The sequence below is a fragment of the Schistocerca piceifrons genome, chromosome 6 (assembly GCF_021461385.2).
Source record: "Schistocerca piceifrons isolate TAMUIC-IGC-003096 chromosome 6, iqSchPice1.1, whole genome shotgun sequence".
Lineage (NCBI taxonomy): Eukaryota > Metazoa > Arthropoda > Insecta > Orthoptera > Acrididae > Schistocerca > Schistocerca piceifrons.
In genome coordinates this window covers 593,761,116-593,781,776 of record NC_060143.1, presented here as the reverse complement: position 1 = coordinate 593,781,776, position 20,661 = coordinate 593,761,116, and the positions used below count along the sequence as shown (strand labels likewise).

The 20,661-nt window shown below is 42.3% G+C and overlaps 1 protein-coding gene across 1 annotated transcript in view; it reads left to right on the top strand.

Moving 5' to 3' along the window:
* Nucleotides 1-20,661, top strand: part of LOC124802539 (trifunctional enzyme subunit beta, mitochondrial) — a 76,895-nt gene that overhangs the window by 11,871 nt on the left and 44,363 nt on the right. The gene's annotated exons all lie outside the window — the stretch shown is intronic.

Sequence of the window (20,661 nt, the reverse complement as noted above, 5' to 3'; positions counted from 1 at the left end):
GTGCAGCCAGATATTCGTCACAACTAAGATTATAAATTTCCAGTTTCACAAATGTCAGATTGTAAACACAGTTGTTGCTTGTTGTGGAAGGTTCATGCGTTGGTCCATATCCCATGAGCTCACACTGCCTGAGTCAGATGTTGAGTTATTGTTCAGTCAGTGTCAATAGTGTTCATCACGATGGTGGAGTTATGTCATTTTGAGCTGGTTTGAAAGCCAGTGTTGTTTGCTTATTCCTAGCTCAGTGCTGAAAATGGATTGGAGTAGTTGTCCAGTGAAGAAGTGACTTTCTGTAGAATGAGTGATGCCGCATCATGTTTATGGGTGGTGGCCTGTTTTGCCAGACATCAGGGGTTACACTAAGTGCCATCCTCTTGCTAACTTCTAGCCTAATGAGAATTCATCCCATAGTTGGCACTGATTGAAGGGGAAGATGGGTGGGTGTATGGTGAATATGCAGTGCACGTTGTTGGTGTGTGTGGCTCAGTACTTGATTCAGTAATTCACAAATGACATCACAAACAATCTGACATCTGTTGCATATGGGCGTACATGTGTTATCCAAATATGGTGATACTTCTCACAAATTTCCGGTTGTCTGTGTACGGTGACTGACTGGTCTTCTTTCAGCGGTGAAGTTTGTATAGGTGATAGAAAAATTCATGCACCTCACCCTGGGGGCTCATCAATCTTTGGTGAATCTCCTCTGACTTTCCATTGGATGGTCCTTCTGGTGCGAAGTCTGCATGGACTTGGTTCACTATCTTGATCTTGATTTCTGGCTTCCCTCCTGATGCTATCTTTCTTCTGTTGGGGTATATGGTCCCCATTATTGTGTTTGAACTGTGATATTTTCCAAAAGTGCATGTTGTGCAGGAAAGGTTGCCCACTGTGGTGTATGCTCCATGTCTGTGCCCTTCCACCCTGCACCCTTCCTTCCTTTTTGACAGTACATCCAAACCCCAGCAAGATAGCTATCCCATTTTGTGTGTGTGTGTGTGTGTGTGTGTGGGGGGGGGGGGGCAGCAGGGGAGGGGTTAAGTACCTGTAGGATGGTAGCTCCCTGATCATGCACAGATCACACTGTTGATGCCTGCACTGCACACTCCTCATTTATGACATGGAGTATGCGCTCATCGTGACTTGGACACGGGAACTCCCGGCAACGGATTACTACACTACAGAAACGATGGACACTATAACTCCATTGTTGTACACTCAGAGGAGCCTCAGCTTCTTTTCCCTTCATGCATGTGCGCTTGATCAACAGTACTTCTGATTGTCTCTCACAGGCGAGGGCTCAAAAAGTCTTAATGGCGGATGAGTGTGTGTCTTCCATGGTATCCCGAATGAGATAGTGCCGTCATGTCAACAAGACCTCACTTCGTTAGCAGCAGGCAATGCAGCCCAGTGGCTGTGGTTGGGTGGCACCCATGGGGAGAGCCTTAGGAGGAACACAGGACAAGACAAGGAGCAAAATCCAAAATCCTCCTCCCCTTCTCTACCTGGTTTATACCACAACTGACAAGGACACACATTAGGCCAGAAAGCCTTTTTTTGAACAAGTTGAAGACAATTACAGGGAAGTTGTAGCCACCTCTAAGAAAAGCAGTCAGCTGTGGGCCAGCTTACAGCAATGGAGTGTGCACTTAATCTGTTGTGCCCATAGGAGACGATGGGAAAAGAAGCTGCTACCAAGGTCTTCATCTTGGCTTTAGAGGATCATACATTGCCGGAGGAGGTCAAGGTAATAGTCTACCAGCGTGATATGAAACCCTATATTCCCCGTTGTATGGATGCTTCAGGTGTATTAAGTTCAGACTTGTTTTTTCATTGCCCAGCTACCCTGTCTGCAGGAATCGTGGACGTCCACTGTATGCAAACGTTTCTTGTGCCCTCTCCCTTCTGTGTAAACTGCGGTGAGCTCCACTCTCCCTGCTCACAAGACTGCTTTTTTTGTGCAAGAAAATCCAAGAATAAAAGACCCTGGACAAGTTCAGGTATCAAGAGATCAGATAAAGATCTTAAGCTGCAGCTGCAATGTCATTGTCTTCTATTGACAGTGCATTCCTTTGTTGTGCCTCTTAATGTGGGCTCTTAGAGGCACCCGCTGATACCTGCCCTGCCAGACAGTCGGGGCCCATTCTGGTGCTTGCACTGTACCCACTTTGGTAGCATTGGCTCCCCACCTGCCAGGGTGCCTTATCCTCCTCTTGTTTCACTAGCTAGGAAGAGGTTCTTTGGGACTTACTTCCATGGTTTCTGCTGCTAAACAGCCAGACACCAGCTGTCAGCTGAAGGAGTTACAGACTGCTGGATTGTTGGTCTTCGGGTCTTCCTCTGTCTCTGAAACCAATCCCGGAAAAACTTATCAGAGCTCCTGGCGGCCCCTGAGGCACCAGATCTCCCCAGGCAATGTGCCGCAGAACATGTTAGTGGATCCCCTGATGTCTCAACCAGTGGCAGCACATGACCCTGGCTCATAACCCCTCCCAAATCCCCCCCCCCCCCCCCCCCCCCCCATCTGTTGTTTCTATTGTTTTGTGGCCTCACAGTATTCAGACAGTCTGATCTTCCAGTGGAATTGTAGCAATTTTTCCACCACTGGCTAACTATGGCAGTTTTTAAGCACCTACCCTGCATTCTGTAATGACATCCAGGAATGCTGGTTTCCAGCAACTCGAACCCCTGCCCTACGTGGCCACTGTAGTTATTTGAAGAGTTTGTATGTATGTGTGGGACTCTATATACAGTGAGAACCCATCCCTGTCAGCATTACACAGAACCCATCTGGGCAGGTATCCAGGATCCAGGGGAGCAATAGTGAGGGAGGGACAGGAAGATCAGGAAGTGCTAAGTACTGCACCGGTAATCGTGGACCATCTCCAGTGGATAGACGGGAGAAGACCAGGGCTGCAAAACAAGAAATCAATGGCGGGCTCTGCAATACCATAACCACCACCCTTCACTTGAGCTTCTCATTGCCTTTATATGGTTCCCTGCCCATGTCCACTACCTCATAAAACAATGAAAGCAATGAAAGCAAAGGAATGGTATGTTTCCACAATTGGGTCGTGTACTTTTCAATCACAGATATGGGCGAATATCAGATGCCTCTATGGCTTCCAGTCCCCTGTAGGTGTGGCAAGTATTTCCCTAGATGGTGACGTTTATACTGTTTCAGATGCTTTTGTCGAACATTTTGTTGAGCATTAAGCTCATGCACCTGCGTCTGAGAACTAACACCCCTCCATTTGGCTTGGAAAACAGCGGGTGAAGTGAATGCTCTTATCTTTTAATAACCACCACCTGGAGCTATAATGCTCCATTCAGTGATAGGGACCTCTCCAGTGCCCCAGCCCATTGACAGAGTGAGGTGGTGCAGTGGTTAGCACACTGGACTTGCATTTAGGACGACGACGGCTCAAATCTGCATCCAGCCATCCTAATTTAGGTTTCCAGTGATTTCCCTAAATTGCCTCTTGAGATCGTGTCTTAGGTTTCTTTGAATGGGAACAGCTGGTTTCCTTCCCCGTCCTCCCCTAATCCGAGCTTGTGCTCCATCTCTAATGACCTCATTGGTGGGATGTTCAACACTCCTCCTCATCCTCTCTAGCCCATTGCCCTTATATGGCCCCAGAGCAGACAGTGTCCACAACCAAATGCTGAAGTATCTCTCAGTTCATTGTCAGCGTCACATTCTTGCCCTCTTCAATTGGGTCTGGAATGAGGGTGAGTTCGTGTATCAATGGCGAGAAAGCATGATAGTTCCGGTACTGAGATGACATGAATAGTTATCACCCAGTCAGCCTTACCGATGTCCTCCGTAAGTTGCTGGAACAAATAGTGAGCAAGTGGCTGTGTTGGCTCTGTCTCTCGGGGCCTTTTGGCTATATTTCATGGTGATATTCTCTCAGGCTACTGCACTGCTGGTAATTTGGTCCACTTAGAATCTAGCATCTGGACTGCATTTGCACATCGTCAAACCCTGCTGTTTTGCAATCTACAGAAGGCTGATTGTCATGACATTGTGCTACCACATCCTTAATACTTTACAACAGTGTTATATCCGGAGTCTTCAGATTTTTGTCATGAACTTCCTGTTGCACTATACAATTTGGGTTCAAGTTGGTATTTAATTCAGTTACAACCCCCACCCTCAAATATCAAAGAGAATGGGATTCCACAGGGCTCTGTACTGAGCATCGTCCTCTTTTTGGTGGACATCAATGGCCCAGTGGTGTCGCCCTCCTCATATGCTGACAGTTTTTGCTTTTATTATTGCTCCTCTTATGTGATTGTTGCTGAGTATCGCCCACAGGGTAGCATACGAAAACCACAATCATGGGATCTCACCCAGACTTCTTGTTTTCAGCCACCAAGACTCTGGTCGTGCACTTCTGTCGCTGTCATACTGCCCGACAACACCCAGAGCTTTACCTAGATAATCAGTTACATCTTGTAGTTGAGACACACTGCTTTTTGGGACTGGTTTTCAATTCAAGATACGGCTTCCCCAACTTCAGGAACTTAACTAAAGTGCCGGTGACACAGTACACTTAGCTGCCTCATTAACACTAGCTTGGGTGCAGATCACTCTATCCTCTTGCGGCTATACTAAGCCCTGATTCTTTACTGTCTTTATTATGGTTGTCTTGTATATGGTTCAGCATCACTCTTAGCATTGTGGATACTGGATACCATTCATCATTGTGGCGTCAGACTTGCGACAGAAACCTAAACTACTACTAGTCAAGGCTCAAGTCCCTTCCTTACCTATCAGACGCAACATACAACAGCTGCCGAATTGCGCTATACGCATTTGTAGCTTCTCTCAATTACCCAACTGCCGTGTCATTTCCCATGGAAGGGAGCTCCACCTCCCACAACAGCGTCCAGAACTGGGTTTACAATTGCTGTACGCCTCCAGTGTCTGTTTTGAACTGCAACTTCCTCCACTGTCGTGTCTGGTCAGGGAGACATCGCATCTGCCCCCATGTTTTGTGCACTGACCTTGGACTTGTCTCAAACTCTCCTTTGGTTCAAAAAATTCCGATGACTCTACATTTTTTGTCATTTGTTCTTAGCTGCCCTTAGATGAATCTGAGTTTTGAAGTGGTATTCACCAGTGGCTCAACAGTCAATCGATCAACAGGCTTTGGGTACACATATGCATGATGCATTGAACCCCACTCTGCTGAGTGGCTGCAGTATCTTCACTAGGCCTTAGCCATGTTTGTTCTTGCGCTGACAATAGTATCCTAATCTAAAATTACTCCCTTAGCAACCTTCAGGCTGTAGGCCAGCGCTACTCTCCTCACACTGGTTACAGCTAGCCAGGATCTAGTCTCTTACCTCCATCAAGCTGGATGGTCAGTTATTTTCATTTGGACGCCTGGTCATGTCGGGATTTTGGGAAATGAATGAGCTGACCGGTTGCCCAAGCTGGTCACCAGATGTCAATTCTGGAAATGGATCTTCGGTGATTTATACGTATATTGCTGGTGGCACTCAGAATGGTCTGCCCTGATCTCTGCTCACATACTGAGGACAATAAAGGAGATGATGACTATGTGGCAGTCTTACCCGCATGCTTCTGGCAGGGAATCCACTGTCCTATGTTGAATCGACCTTGGCCCTTCACTGCTGATGCGGAGCCCACCTGATGGCAGCCTTACCCGTAGACTGCCCTAATTTGGCTGCTTTAAGGTGGCATCTTAATCCTCGTGACATGCTACCTCTGGTGCTACGAGACAAAACCAAAGCTGCTGCTCTGGTGTTACGTTTTGCCCGTGAAGGTGGTTTCTACTCCACAGTGTATCGTAGGGCTTTTTGCAGTGATTGACTGCCTGATGGGTTGGTGGGGCGCCCTGTGCTGCTCCCTCACTCCCACTCCACCTACTCTGGAGTCCCTTGTTGGCCCGGGCTCGTTAGCCAAGCCTGGCCTCTACCCTTTCCACCTTTGTACTTTCTTTTTTCATTTTTTGGTATTAATGCCTCGTCGTGACTGAGCTTCTAATGAATTCTGTGTGCTGTCTTTTTTCTGGGTTTTTGTCTTTTATTTTTATTACACTCAGCTTTTCCAGGATTTTGCTTCCTTCCTTGTTGACCACTCCTGGTTTGCCACTAAACAGAGGAATGGGTAGATGACCTTGCAGTTCAGTACCTTTCACTCTGAACCAACCAACCAATTCACAATAATTAGGGGGGGCAACAGTCATCCTTCAAATAGTTAGGGTGAAATTTAGGTGAAGGAAACAAGGAATGGGTTGTGAAATTCAGATAGTGAGTGCTGGGTGGAATGCAGAAGTCATACAACACTAGGTACTGATATCTCAATGAAAATAATCAGTTTTTGAAATATGGATAAATAAAAATCTGCTCACCAAATGTTGGCGGTTGAACACACATATAAAAGGTATTACTTAGGCAAGCTTTTGAAGACAGTGACAGCTTCTCCTGACTGAAGGAAGGGAAGAGGGATAAAGGAAAAGGACTGGTGAGATTTAGGAAATGGGGTGAAAGGGGTAGACCTCGGAAAAGTCACCCAGAGCCTGTGTCGGAGAGACTTGCCAGACAGGATGAGAAGGAAAAACTGATAGTTTGGCACTGCACCATGTGCGATTTGAAAACCTGAGAGCTTGAAAGTGGAAGGTAGGGTAATATGCATGACAGAGAATGTTGCCAGAACATCAGCAGGAGTTAATAAGAGTGAAAAGGTAAGTGTATTGTATGTGATAGAGGTGGGAGGGTGACAGCGAAACATAGACAGGTCAGAAAATGAAAGATTTGACGGCGCGAAGAAGGGATAGTTACATGAAGAAATGCCGAGATAGAAGAAATTAATGTAAATTAAGGCCAAGTGGGTGGTGAGAATCAAGGACACTTTGTAGCACCAGTTCGCACCTGCGGAGTTCTGAGAAACTTGGTTGGTGGAAGGATCCAGATATGTGTGTGGTGAAACTGTCACAAAGGTCATGATTGTCATGTTATAGAGCACGTTCTGCAACACGATATTGTGTGATGCCAGTATACACCCTCTGCTTGTGTCCATTCATCGTAACTGATAACTTTGTATTGGGCATGCTGATATAAAAGGCCAAACATTGTTTACATAACTGGCATAGGACATGTTGTTTCAAGCTGACGCTCTCCCTTTGATAGTTTGCCCATTACAGGGCTGGTATAGATTCATAGGTGAAGTTTTGCAGTGGGAACATCGTAGGGGTAGGAGCCATAGGGTAGGGAGATGGGTGCACGAGGAGTGCAGGGTCTGACGAGCATATTGCAGATATTGGGAGGACAATAGAAAGCTATTCTAGGTGTGGTGGGCATAATTGGACAGAATGGACCTCATTATTGCAGGACATGTACAAGCATTGAAATTCCTGGCAAGAGTATACACTAAATTTTAACAGAACAATTTAGAATGTAACTGAGTGGTTGTGAAGTGGAAAAAAGTATTTTTCTGTTTTACATGCTTTGTGACACAGCAATGATAGCTCTTGGACTGGGGGTGGTATCACTACTTAAAAATTTTTGCAGAGAGGCGAAGAAACACAATTCTAGTGAAATATATTTAAGTCGTTTTATTGAATTTTCAGTGCTCGGGACATACATTAAGACATACACTGAAAATTTCTCAAAAAGCTGGTATGTCTTCAGTAAATTGATAGATTGCATTAAATTTTGCAGCAAATCTGAGCTGGTCTTAAGGGGCCATGACGAAACAGAAAATTCTAAGAACACAGGAATTTTTAGAGGACTAGTTTATCTGATGGCAGAACTTGAAGGTGTCTAGAAGCAGTGTATTGAAAAGTCAGAAAACTGGGTTTTGTAGGTTTTCCAAAACAATTCGAAGTGAACTGTTTCAATCAGTTTGAGATACCTAAATCTTAAACACCTGAGAAACTGATAGCTCAGTGCAACAATGGTGCTCCTTTCATGAGTGAGTGAGTGGCCCCAAAATTGAAATACAAATCAGAATTAGAGATGTATAAAAATGCTCACTTCATTCATTGTTATGCACCATCTGTTAAAGTTAACATTGTGTGACAGGCAATAAGCAAGTGCAGATCTTCTTGAGCAACTTGGAAGGAATTTGTACTTTTATTTCCAGTCCCCTAAATGTACAGCCATTTTTGATGAGCTAGTGAAAAAATGTATTCCTACTTGTCCTCAGCCCATCAGATGGAATTTCAAATTGCGGAGCGTAACAAGTGTACTCAAATACCAGAGGGATACTGAGTGCATTGAAAACTCATTGATGATAGTAATTATTACAAAACAATAAACAAGGCTATTGGACTTGAGGGTTTCCTGCAAGACGAAGGTTTCCTCTTCTGGCTACATTTTTCTTAATAAAGTCGTGCCTCATCATCACATTCTGTTCAACCAGCTCAGCAAAGTAGTGATACAATAAAACTGTTGAATATGTATCTCAGTTTGCAGCTTCTGTCCAGCATGTTAGGACCTCACTAGACACTGATGGTCAGTGGGTGCAGGAGAGTCAGCTGTAAGACAAGGATGTTTCACTGAATCAAGAATAGTGTGTGGGCTCAGATCAGGGATCGATTCAATTTTAGTGATTACTTGTCGGTTGCGCAACTCTTTTTAACCCCTTGTTGTTTGAGGACAGATGTGCACGTGTGATGTGTTCCCTCGAAAAAGGACTATTGAATCGGCCAAATTTCACTGAAATGGTCGTAGACCATTTTGTGGTGCTGAAGGGGAGATAGGTTACAAATGAGTTAAGGTAAGCAAAAGTGCATTAATAAATGATCAGAAGCAATTCCTTTGTTGTAACTATCAGTTTAGCTTAGGAAATTAAGTGGATAAAAAGGGTAGAGTCAAATTTGTCAACACTTTAGCACAACAAAATGTACCAAACACTACACATTTGGGAGAGATCTATCATGTGCTAGATCATTTGAAATGCATAATTTGTAATACATAAATATATATAGTATGACAAACATGGTATGTAAAATCACATGGCAGTTGCTCATGTCAGCCAGTCAATCAAAAGAGCCCCGTTGTCACATAAACATTGCTGTTTAGTCACGCAAACTCAAACGGCACGGTCTGAACACTCACAACATTAGATGTCTTAAGTTTAGAAATTAAAACACCGGGAACCTTAAGCGTGCAACAAATCTAACATATACCACATTAATGATCTCACCAAAACACATCTTTTAATATGGTTTGTTGTAGTAAACGTTGGGGTAACAAGATGTCAGAGAATAAATAAGCTACTTGTAGATTTTATTTTGGTGTTAGCTTTTAATGTTACTTAGTAGTTGATTGTGAAATGGAAATAAGATCCAGAATGGAGACATTTGACTAGTATGTGATCTCAGTGATGGTTCCCCTACCCATTTCAGTTCTGCTCATCTCACCTTTTCTGCTATCGATCTCACGATCTACTCATCTGCCCTCGTGGCTTCTCTACATTGGTCACCCCATAATGATCTTGTGACAGTGACTACTTTCCGGCAATTCTGTTGTTCCCCTGCTGCTGCCGCCAGGTAGATAGGCCCGCATGTTGGGCATTCCACACACAGTTGGCCTTTATATACGTTTGCTGTGCATTTTGACACCTTTCTCTTGGACTGCATTGATGTGGTCGTGCAAGACATCTTTGCCATTGTCCTTATGTCATTGACACTATCACTCTATCCACAGGTCACCCTCATCGTTGACCAATACCGTGGTGGACTGAGGATGTTGTAGTCACTATCCAGGACCTCCAGTGGGCACGGCAACAATTTAAACGACACCCTTCACAAACCAGTCTTATCACTTTTAAGCTTCTCTGTGCTAAGGTTTTGCTGCCTTATTAAGCAGAGTAAGAAAGAATGCTGGGAGCATTGTATTTCCTCCCTGGGGATATATGCCTCTTCATCGCAAGTTTGATGCAAGCTCTGTAGCCTCCTGGGCCACTGTCCAGGGTTTTGTCATACAGGGTGCTCTGTGTACTGATCCATTGGTCCTTGTAGGACACCTCATAAAGCACTTAGAGACAGCATCAGCACCCTCTTTTCTATCCTGCTACATTTCTCTGGCAGAAACGGAGTTGAAGAAACCCCTCCTCCACTGAATGGGAATTCTTGCAGGCCCTTACCTCTTCACATGGCACAGCCCCAGGCCTGGATTCCATCCACAGCCAGATGATAAAACACTTGGACCTTGCCCAGAGGCAACTTCTGCATAGGGTCTTCAACTGCATTTGGCTCATGGGTGCCTTCCACTCACAATGGCAAGACAGCATAGTTATTCCCATCCTCAAGCCCAGGAAGAACCCAACAGGTACCACCTGATTAGCCTGTCCAGTGTACTTTGTAAACTGCTCAGGAGGATGGTTAGGTTCAGATTGTTGCGTATTTGAATCTCAGGGCCTTTTGTGCCCTTATCAGTGTGGCTTCTAGGAAGGATGATCTTCAACTGATCATTTGCTCAGATTGGAAGCAGCAATCTGACAGGCTTTTACTAACTGCTGGCACCTTGTTGCGGTCCTCTTTGACCTACATACGGCATACAATGCGGCTCAGCATCGTTACATTTTAGTTACCCTCCATGACTGAGGTTTTCGTACCACCATCAGATTTTTATCTGAGAGTTTTTGTCCCACCTGGTCTTGTGTGTCCGAGTTGGCATTTCATTCGGCACCCCTTGAATCCATGGTTCTAAGTTAAGTGTCACTCACTTCCTCATTGCCATCAATGGGCTTGTAACCTCTGTTTGGCCTCTGGTTACCCCGGCATGGTAAATTGATTTTTGTTTCTGGCGCTCTCCCGTGGCTTCAAGTTCTCTCCCTCCAAAAGGCGGGTTATGCACCCCGATCTAGAACTTTAATTAGGCACCCAGCACCTACATGTTGTAGCATAGTCCAGTTTCTTAGGCCTTCTTTTTGGAAAAAAAAGATACGGCTGTCCCATATTTGCCACATAAATACTGCTTAATGCTCTCCACCACCTGGCCCACACATCTTGGGTGTAGACTGTGCTACTCTTCTCCACCTTTCCCATGCTCTGGTTTTGTTCAGACTAGATTATGGTTGCCAGGTTTATTGCTCTGCACCTCCTTCCACTCTGAAACTACTTGATCCTGTTCATCATTATGGGGTGTGTCTGGCTATTGGTGCTTTTCACACGAGACACATAGACAGTCTCCTCAAATAAGCAGGGATTCCCCCTCCCCAAATGTAACTGAGCCAACTCCTGGTATCTTATGCAATCACCATTTGACAATTCCCTGACCAACCCACGTACTCCATCCACTTTGCAAATGAGGGATGTCTCCCTTCTGATACCCTCCCGCAGGTGGGACTGGCAGTTGGAATGCGTCTCGCTTCCCCACGTCAGGATTTCCGTCTACTGTCACCAGAAAGCTAGAGGGGCAGATTCTTGGCCCCATTCCTTTTCATGGTTCTAGGTGTGGATATATGGATACACACAAATCTCTCTCTGCCCAAAAGTGGAATGCCATCTGGTGTGCTATTGCTCTCAGTAATAAACTCTGTCCAATCAAGGAGACTACTGCAGTTTGGCCCTCTTCCTTCTGCTCCTCTTGGAAGGAGTAGTGTCTTATGCCATGTATGCATCGCTCATAATAGGCTCACCCATTGTTTTTTCTTGTGTAACAAGTCAATCACACAGTGTGGCTATGGAGCCAGACTGATGGTGTTCCATATATCGGTGGAATGTCCCCTTCTTTTGGCCCTTCGTACCAAGTACAGCCTTCCAGATTCCTTGTCTATAATATTGGCAGACAATTTGCAGATGGTTGAACTGGTCCTCAGTTTCCTATTTGGAAATAGTTTCATTTCCAGTGACAAGGCTTTGATTTACTCCTGAAGCAGCAGGAGGAGGGTGGTTGTGGTTGGGGCCTTTCTTCATGTATTCTAGGTTTGGGACCAATGACCATTCCCCTGTGCAAAATTAGTTCTTTTATCCCTCTGTTTTTCCAGCTTTTAGATTTGGCCTACCTTTTTAAGCCTTCTGTGTGCTTTTTATCGTCTTCACTTAATAGTTAGACACGTCTGACTGGATCCGCCCACTTTTAGTGGACCCTCTATCTTATGCAAATAACTTTCGAATTGCGGGATTGATGACCTAGCCATTTAGTCTCATAACCCCACTCAATCACATTGGGGCACAATTTTAGAAAGTCATGGCCTTGTCGAAGTATCTGATCAATACATTCAAGATCGGGATAATACTGAACGAAAGTGGTGAACTCCTAAGTTGTTTCTTGGAGGGATCAGCAGCATGAGGATTGGATGTGATGGCCCAAGAAACTGCATTTGAGCATGGTTGGTGGTGTAATTATGTCCAGTGCCAACTGAGGTGAGAGTGGTGGTGTATGCTGTAAAGTGTCGGCATCTGAACAAATGTTTGCTTAGAATACCAAGGCTGTGTGGGAGGGAACATTGATTTGAAAGAGATGGCATCTGTCAAAATGTAAGTACCGTTGTTTGTTAGGTTTAATGTGCACAGAAGTGTGTAGTTGGCTTTCAGTGAGGATGAGATCAACATCAAGGAAATAGGCAGGGATTTGGAACAGGAACCTCTGAAATTTAATTGGGAAGAATATTTAGAGATAGTAGGAATTTTAACAGGTCAGCCTCACCACGAGTCCTTATGCAGGGTGTATATGCTCCGGGAAAGATCCGGGCCTTTTTCATCCAGGAGAAAACTAGGAAAAATCCTGGAATTTTTCATTGTTTTAGTCTTCAGTTAAATTTTTTTAATTTTGACTGGTAAGAAATGATAAATAGCAGAATAAATCAGACTTTAGGATGAAAACTGTAGAATACTTCATAACGATAAACTGCTGTCAAAGAGCATGACATCACAACTTATTACATTAAGTTTGTTTGAGCACGGGCCCACGCACTTGCAGAATTGAGTTGTGTATGGGCAGTGCTTTTGTGCCCGCTTCCAGCTACTTGAAGTGTGGCAATAAACTGTATCGGCAGTGGCAACAAGCAGCCATATGCTACCTGGAATAATTTTTCTAGCACACTGAGGGGTGCGGTCTGGGTTGGAGAGAGGGGTTAGTCTCCACGCAAACTGTATTTACGATTAGTGATTTTACTGTTCCCTCTTTATTTACACTTCACATCAAATGAAAACAAAACGGATTTCTGTGGTTGGGAGCTATCAAGTTAATTAAAATATCTTCACATAATTACAAATGGCTAACATGTTATAAATTTTAGTTTTCAGATTTTACTTTATTTCCACGTTTTTGGCAGTCAGTTGCCTTGCAGAACACATTTATTTAGCAAATTGACAAAGATAACTTCATCTTTGTCAATTTGCTAAATAAATGTGGCTTTTATTAATCGTTTCCATAGAGGCAGTCAGTTTATTAGACATGGAGTGTTTCATTCTGCACTATTGGCGTGTTTCAAGTGCACATTTCATCTTCTGGCACGTGTGGCATTATGCCACAATAAAGAACCAAACAAGAGACAATACGATACCGGTACTCAAAGAAAATTTGCATCTCGAAAACAGCACTGAAAAGCTTAATATCAGGTTGGGGCTTACTTCATTGTGAATCTGGACATACGAATGTGCACTTTAAGCCTAATTGTGCATTTTAGTGTGATCTACGAAATTCCAATGCTCTTGTAGTATCATATTTCTTTTGTGACGTTATGTAAGATCTCTTAATACTATGGGCTTCCTACATCATAGCTGCCCAAACACAGTAATGCCTGTTTTTTGGCACTCTGGCAACTGCTGAAACAGTTTTTTGTAACAGGTTGGGGGAAAATATTGCAAATGGTGCTTTGTAAAATTTTAGTTTCAAAGTAAATTTTCATTTGCACAAGATGAATTATGTTGCATGTGTGAATGTGCAATGAATTTCTTAAATCAGTGTTTGACTCTCATTTAAAACTAGCCACTTCGAAGAACTCTGAGCCCAGAAAACCAGACATTGTCATTATTTACAATTTTACTGGCACATTTTCGTAATATATCTTAAAGTGTAACGCATGCAAAAAGACCACTATTATATGTGAAAGTGTGGCTTATTGATCTTGAAGACCAATGTTATATGTGAAACCTTAACTTTTCTTGTAGTTATACTGTGTTCATTAATTTAAACCATTAACTTCTCCTATTCGTGTGTTAACACTACTTAACAGTGATGTTGCAATTGGCTGAGTATGTCACATGTCCTATGCTGTGAATATTTGCTGTCATTGGCTGGCGAGGTCATGTGTCATGAAATGATTGGCTTACAAAAGCGCATTTCAATCTAGATTTCAGTGCTTCGGAGACTAACTTGCTGTTTTGAATCAATACTTTCGGAACATGAATACAAAAATATGCAGTTTATTGTAATATGAAAATATGCAGTGGAAATGTTGCTGCACATCACAGATCTTTCCAAAACTTTTTTTAGTTTCTTCGTTCTGTGAAGTTCCATGCTGGTTTATAAACCTTCACTGTTCACATCCACATTTGAGCTCGAAGGAAAAGTATACTGTCACTTATCATGGAAGAAGTGTGTTTTCATTATGGAAGAAGTGTATTTTCATCATGGAAGAAGTATATAAGGGTATTTCGGAAAGTAAAGATACACCGTACGCCAGAGGAACAGAAGAGTTTTGATGAGCAAGTTGGCAACACTGGTGTTAACCTTGAACCGTTAGCTTTCTCCTCGCGGTCATTCGGCGGTTGAACGTTGCTTCTGGTTGGAGTAGGTAGTGTTTAAAATGGCTGCGCCGATTCAGGATCCCGCCAAATGCGAAGTGTATTCTGCCGTACGTTTTCTTCATGCAAAAGGTCAGCGACAAGGGGATATTCACAAAGAAATTGTTTCTGTTTATGGGAACATTATGAATCGACAAAATGTAACGAAATGGTGTCGTCATTTCTCTGAAGGTAGGACTGATGTTAAAGACAAATAAAGAACAGGTCGGCCATCTGTGATCTCTGATGCCCTTCTTTGGAGAATAGAGGAAGCAATTCGTGTGAATAAACGTGTCACATTGAAAGGATTGCATCAGATCATACTGGATGTGTCAATGACAACTCTTTATGACGTCGTGACTGTCAAGTTAGGGTACAGGAAATAGTGTGCGTACTGGGTTCCAAAACTGTTAACAGAACAACACACAAAGAAAAGGATGGGCTTTGCACTTGACTTCCTCACACGCTATGCTGAAGCAGGTGATGAGTTCCTTGATCACATTGTGACAGGTGACGAGACGTGGGTTTATCACCATACACCTGAATCCAAGCAACAATCAATGCAATGGCGCCATTCAAATTCACCAAAAGCCAAGAAATGCAAAACGTTGATTTCAGCGAAGAAAATGTGGCACAGACAAGGCATTCTTCTGTTGGAATTTATGCCTCCTGGAACGACAATGCTGCTGCATGTTGCCAGGCTTTGAAACGTCTTTGAAGGGCAATTCAAAACTAATGCAGGGGAATGCTGACAAGTGAAGTCCGCTTGCTTCGTGACAACGCTCGGCCTCACACAGCGCTCGTAACCAAAGCACTACTCAAACAATTCAAATGGAACGTATTGGATCATCCGCCATTCAGCACGGACCTTGCGCCCATAGACTTCAATGTCTTCTGCTACCTGAAGTCACATCTTGGTGGAAAATCATTCCATGATGACGAAGAGATCAAAGATGAAGTTGAAATGTGGTTCCGACAACAGGCGGCAACCTTCTATGACTGGGATACAAAAGCTTGTGCACCGACTTGACAAATGTTTGTATAACGGGGGTGATTGTCAAAAAATAACAAATAATCCAGTTAATAAGATGTAACTGACGTTTTGTAAATAAATGTTCTATTTAAGAACTGAGAGCCATTGTGTCTTTACTTTTCCAAATGCCCTCGTGTTTTCATCGTGGAAGAAGTGTTTTCATCCGTCCTTTAGTTGTTGGCGTCAAAGCATCAACCTAACATATATCTGCCTTAGTTGATAAACACATGCAACCCATAGTACTAAGGCTTCCCTCCCATATTAAAGATACCAAGCATTTCCTAGAGCATCCTAAATCCTTGCCTGTCTCACTGCCACCACACAACTTGCTTGTTGCCATTCGTGCCACCTCCCTGTAAACCATAATCCCCCACGGTCTGTTCTACAGTAATGACGTATTTGCCATATGGACTCATGGTGAGGTTGATCTGTTAAAATTCCTGGTGTCTCTGAACACATTTGGAGCAATTGAATTTCATATGATCTTATTCCCAATCACTTGCCACTTTCCTTGATGTTGATTTCATCTTCACTGAAGGGCAGCTCCACACTTCTGTCCGCATTAAACCTACTAGCAACAGTAGTTAAGATTTTGAGAGTTGCCATCATTTCCATGTCAAATGTTCCGTTCCATACATACATCCTTGGCATTCGAGGCAAATGTATTCGCTCGGGTGCAGACTCTTCTCAGCAATGCACCACCACTCTCACCTTAGTGTTCACTGGACATAATTATCCCAACAGCCCAGTTCAAAAGCAGGATTTCCCAGGTCATCACATCCAATCCTGGTACTGCCAATCCCTCCAAAATACAACTTCATAGTGCACCACTGGGTGCTCAATATTATCCTGGTCTGGAATGTATTAATCAGCTATTAATCAGCTACTTCGACAAGGCCATGACTTCCTAAAATTGTGCGGAAATGAGATCCATTCTGAGGATTGAATAACTTTTCTTTGCCCTCCCAATCTCTGCAATGTCCTTGTCAAGTACTATGCTCCTTCTGCACTCATCACCCTACCCTATGGCCCATACACCTGTGACCGTCCCCACTGCAAGACTTGCTCTGTGCACATTTTTACCACCCTGTATACCAGCCCTGTAACTGGCAAAGCATACTCTATCAAATGGAGAGCCACCTGTGAAATGACAAGTCGTGTACCAGCTGTTATGTAAACACTGTTTGGCCTTTCATATCAGCATTACTACTACCAGATCACCTATTAGGATGAATAGGACTAGGTTTACCAGCAACACACAATATCGTGTTGCAGGGCATCCTTTACAACATGAGTCATGATCTCTGTTCTTGTTTCAAACACGCACCATCTGGATGCTTCCCTCAGACAAGAGTTTCTCAGAACCCCGCAGGTGGGAACTAACGCTATAACATGTCCTTGTTTTTCACCACCCACTTTGCTTTAATTTATGTAATTTCTTCTGTCTCAGCATTTCTTTACAGTAACTGTTGCTTTTAGTTTTCTTCATCTTTCATTTTTTGGCTTTCAATTTTTCACTGTCCCCCTCCCGCCTCTGTTACATACAATGCACTTACCTTTTTACTCTTATTAACTCATGGATGATGTTTTAGCAGTATTCTGTCTCGCATATTGTCCACCTCTAACCTATCAGGTTTCCCAATCTCATCTGGTGCAATCCCCAAAAGTCAGTCTTTCTTTCTCATCCTGTCTGGTAAGGTTCCCCAGACGTGGGCTTTTGGGTGACTTTTCCGAATTCTACCCCTTCTCCTAAACCTTACCAGACCTTTTCCTTCACCATTCTTCCGTCACCTTCAACCCTTCTGCCCGGAGGAGGAGCCACCGGCTCTGAAAGGTGGCATATGTAATACCTTTTATGTCTAAATTTTCCTGCCATCACTGGTGAGCAGATTTTTTATCGATCCAATTACAGTGCTTTTAAAAAATTATTTTTGTTAACAATAATTTTGCAGTTATGTGTTTTTTAAAGCATTCGCATAACTTTGTCTTGAGTGGTCTCGACACGTTCTCCACTTGTAACCTTGGTTCAGTGAAATATTAGTTTCACTACATCTCCTCCTATCAGTACATAGGGTGCTGTACCTCAAGTCATGCTCTCCTACTAAGAAAAGAGTGGTTGTTGGGTCTAAAAAAGCTTTTCCTGACTTGGAGTCTCACTTGTGCATGGGAAAATTGCAGGAAAGGTGCACTCTCTGAGGTTATCTCTGTTAACTTGAACGGGTGGCAGTATTCCTCAGCTCATGCTTCTAGCAATGGATATCCCTTTCTGGTGAGAGACTGCCATGTTGGCTCTTACGGCTTTCGCACATACTCATCTTTACGCTTGTTTAAATCAAACATACATTAGCTGATGAAATCAATTACTCTGTAATCAAAGTGGAATAACATGGGGTGGAGCCTGTACTTAATCTCAGTGGCGACATCAGAAGGTGTTGTAATATTGAACATTTGACTTCACTAGTGCTCGTTAGTATGGACTTTTTTCTTTTTCCTTTAGTGGCAAGTACTTTCTTTGAACAGCTACACAGGACAGGATTAAGTGCTTATTTACACTATTCATATCATCTCCCAGGCTCTATAGTCCCTCTTTCTAGGTTTTCAGAACTGAAACTGGCTGGTGGTGAATAAATTACTTGAGCTCGTAGATTTCTTCTTAGAAAGTTGTGAAGATAAATGTAACACAGTCACGATAATTTTTATGGAAAGATGAATATGTTTTCGTAGAACGTGACAAACAGACAGTAGTATTCCAAAGGCATTTCCAACGAGTCTTCGGGCTCCACTGAGCCTGTAATGAAATGTTATTTCTTTCTTTGCTGCCTTTATGATTGCCTGGGGGTCATTCCATCTCAAATCAACTAACAGTCTGAACCTTGATAGCTCAGATTTGGATGAATTTTTTTATGCTTTTTTTTCAGGTAATGTACCACTAACACTAGTAAACTATTCCAAAAAACATTTTTTGAAATTTCCAAAATATGTACCCTCGTATTTTTTATAAAAATTGTATGTGTTGTCCATTCTGACTACATGCATGCAAAATTTCAAGATGGGATCTCAATAGGTTCTTGCATAAAATATTTTACTACCGCAATACACACCAGTGAAGTGAAAAGCAGACTATTTCTAGGCTATGAATACTAAGGTAGGCCTATGTAATTCTAACAAACTTAAATTATTGTGTTAGCCTTTTTATGCAACATTATTACCCTCTTATTGTATGTTAATTCATTAAATGATATTTTAATGCGAGCTTAAAATTTATAAAAAAAAAAAAACTTAAGAATATTACGATTTTATACAACACTCACTTTTTATTATAAAAACGCAAGATTTTCATATATTTATTATAAAAAACGCAAGATTTTCATATAGTCAAGGCTCTAGTTTTGGCCACTACCCCACTTATGGCCACCTTGATGTAACAGGTGCAATTTTAAGCTCCTTTGGAATACCAGCCAGTCCTACGATAGATTATAATAAGCAATATGAAATGTGCTGTTCAATTGTCTATAGAAACATTTCTTTGTTTGGTCTTGTTTGAAGTCACCATTTAATGAAAAGATTTGTGTTGCAGAAGTTGAGTTATGTAGTCTTCTTCTTTAAGCAACACACAGTCTGTTTTTTTTGTATTCTACATGTTGTACAAAGCATCAGAAGAAACTTAATCTATTGAGAGGTATGATTAAGTATTAAGTATTATATTTTCATTTCCTGCACGTTAAACATGATAAAACATGATAAAACCTAAAAACATGTGGTTAATGTGGCCGTAAGTGGACCCTTGATCCTACATTGAAATGTGTATGAAATAATCATAGAAAAAAACTTATGAGTGCTCTATATTGTACTGTGTTTTAGTGTTAAGTTGTCCAGGTTATCGAGTATAGAGCGGTGTAGTCTTAGTGTACGCCGTGCCATGTATGTGGTAATATATCAAACATCATAAAATAAGATTATTTACTATATTTATTTTTTCTAGAATGTTCCAAATAATAGAACTGTAGCTATTTAAGTTGTGGGTTTTAAGGGAGCGGAAAGACTTACCTTAGGGTACAATCACTAAGAACGGTAACAGACTGGATGTGCTCTCTAGACTTAGGAATCATTAGTGGCATGAAAATATGTGATGTATGTAGGAAAAAGGTTAGTGACAAACACAAAACAGAAGAGTAAGTTTTGCAGTAGCGAAAGTGTAAAAGATTCTTTTATTGATCCTCAATCTTCTGTAGACTATCAAGCCCTGAAGAAGTTACTACTGAACATTCCGAAGATGAATCAGAGATTATTCAACAGTTAAAAGTTTGCTCAAACAACAAAAAGAAGTGAAAACATGATGATTTTTGTCTCTTACCTATTATTTGGAGTGGTCAGAAACTAGAAGAATAATTTGGAGTGACAAACTACATGGCTCATGCAGTGAAACTGTTAGTAAAAGAAAAAGGAATTTTGTCAAATCCTAATCCTAAACCTGGAGGAACTCTAAATGAGAATATTGTTGACTGTGTAAGACTTCTACAATTCTGATGGCGTTAGTAGAATGTTGTCAGGAAAAAAAGATTGTGAGATCATAAGAAATAAAGCTGGAAAGATCCATGTTCAAAAGAGTCTAGTGTTGGCAAATTTGCAAGAAATATACCAATTATTTAAGGAAAAGACCCCTGCAAACAAAATTGGGTTTTCCAAGTTTTGCAAATTTAGACCAAGGAACTGTATCCTGGCTGGAAGAAGTGGCACACATACTGTTTGTGTGTGTACCTTACACCAAAACATTAAGCTAATGATGATTGGTGCTAAGATGCAAAATCTTGTTTTGGATGGAGATAAAACTGCTTAAAAATCGTATCATTCCTGCCTAGTCAAGATGATGTGCAATCCACCATTGCAGCAATGTTTTATGGATATTTGTAAAGA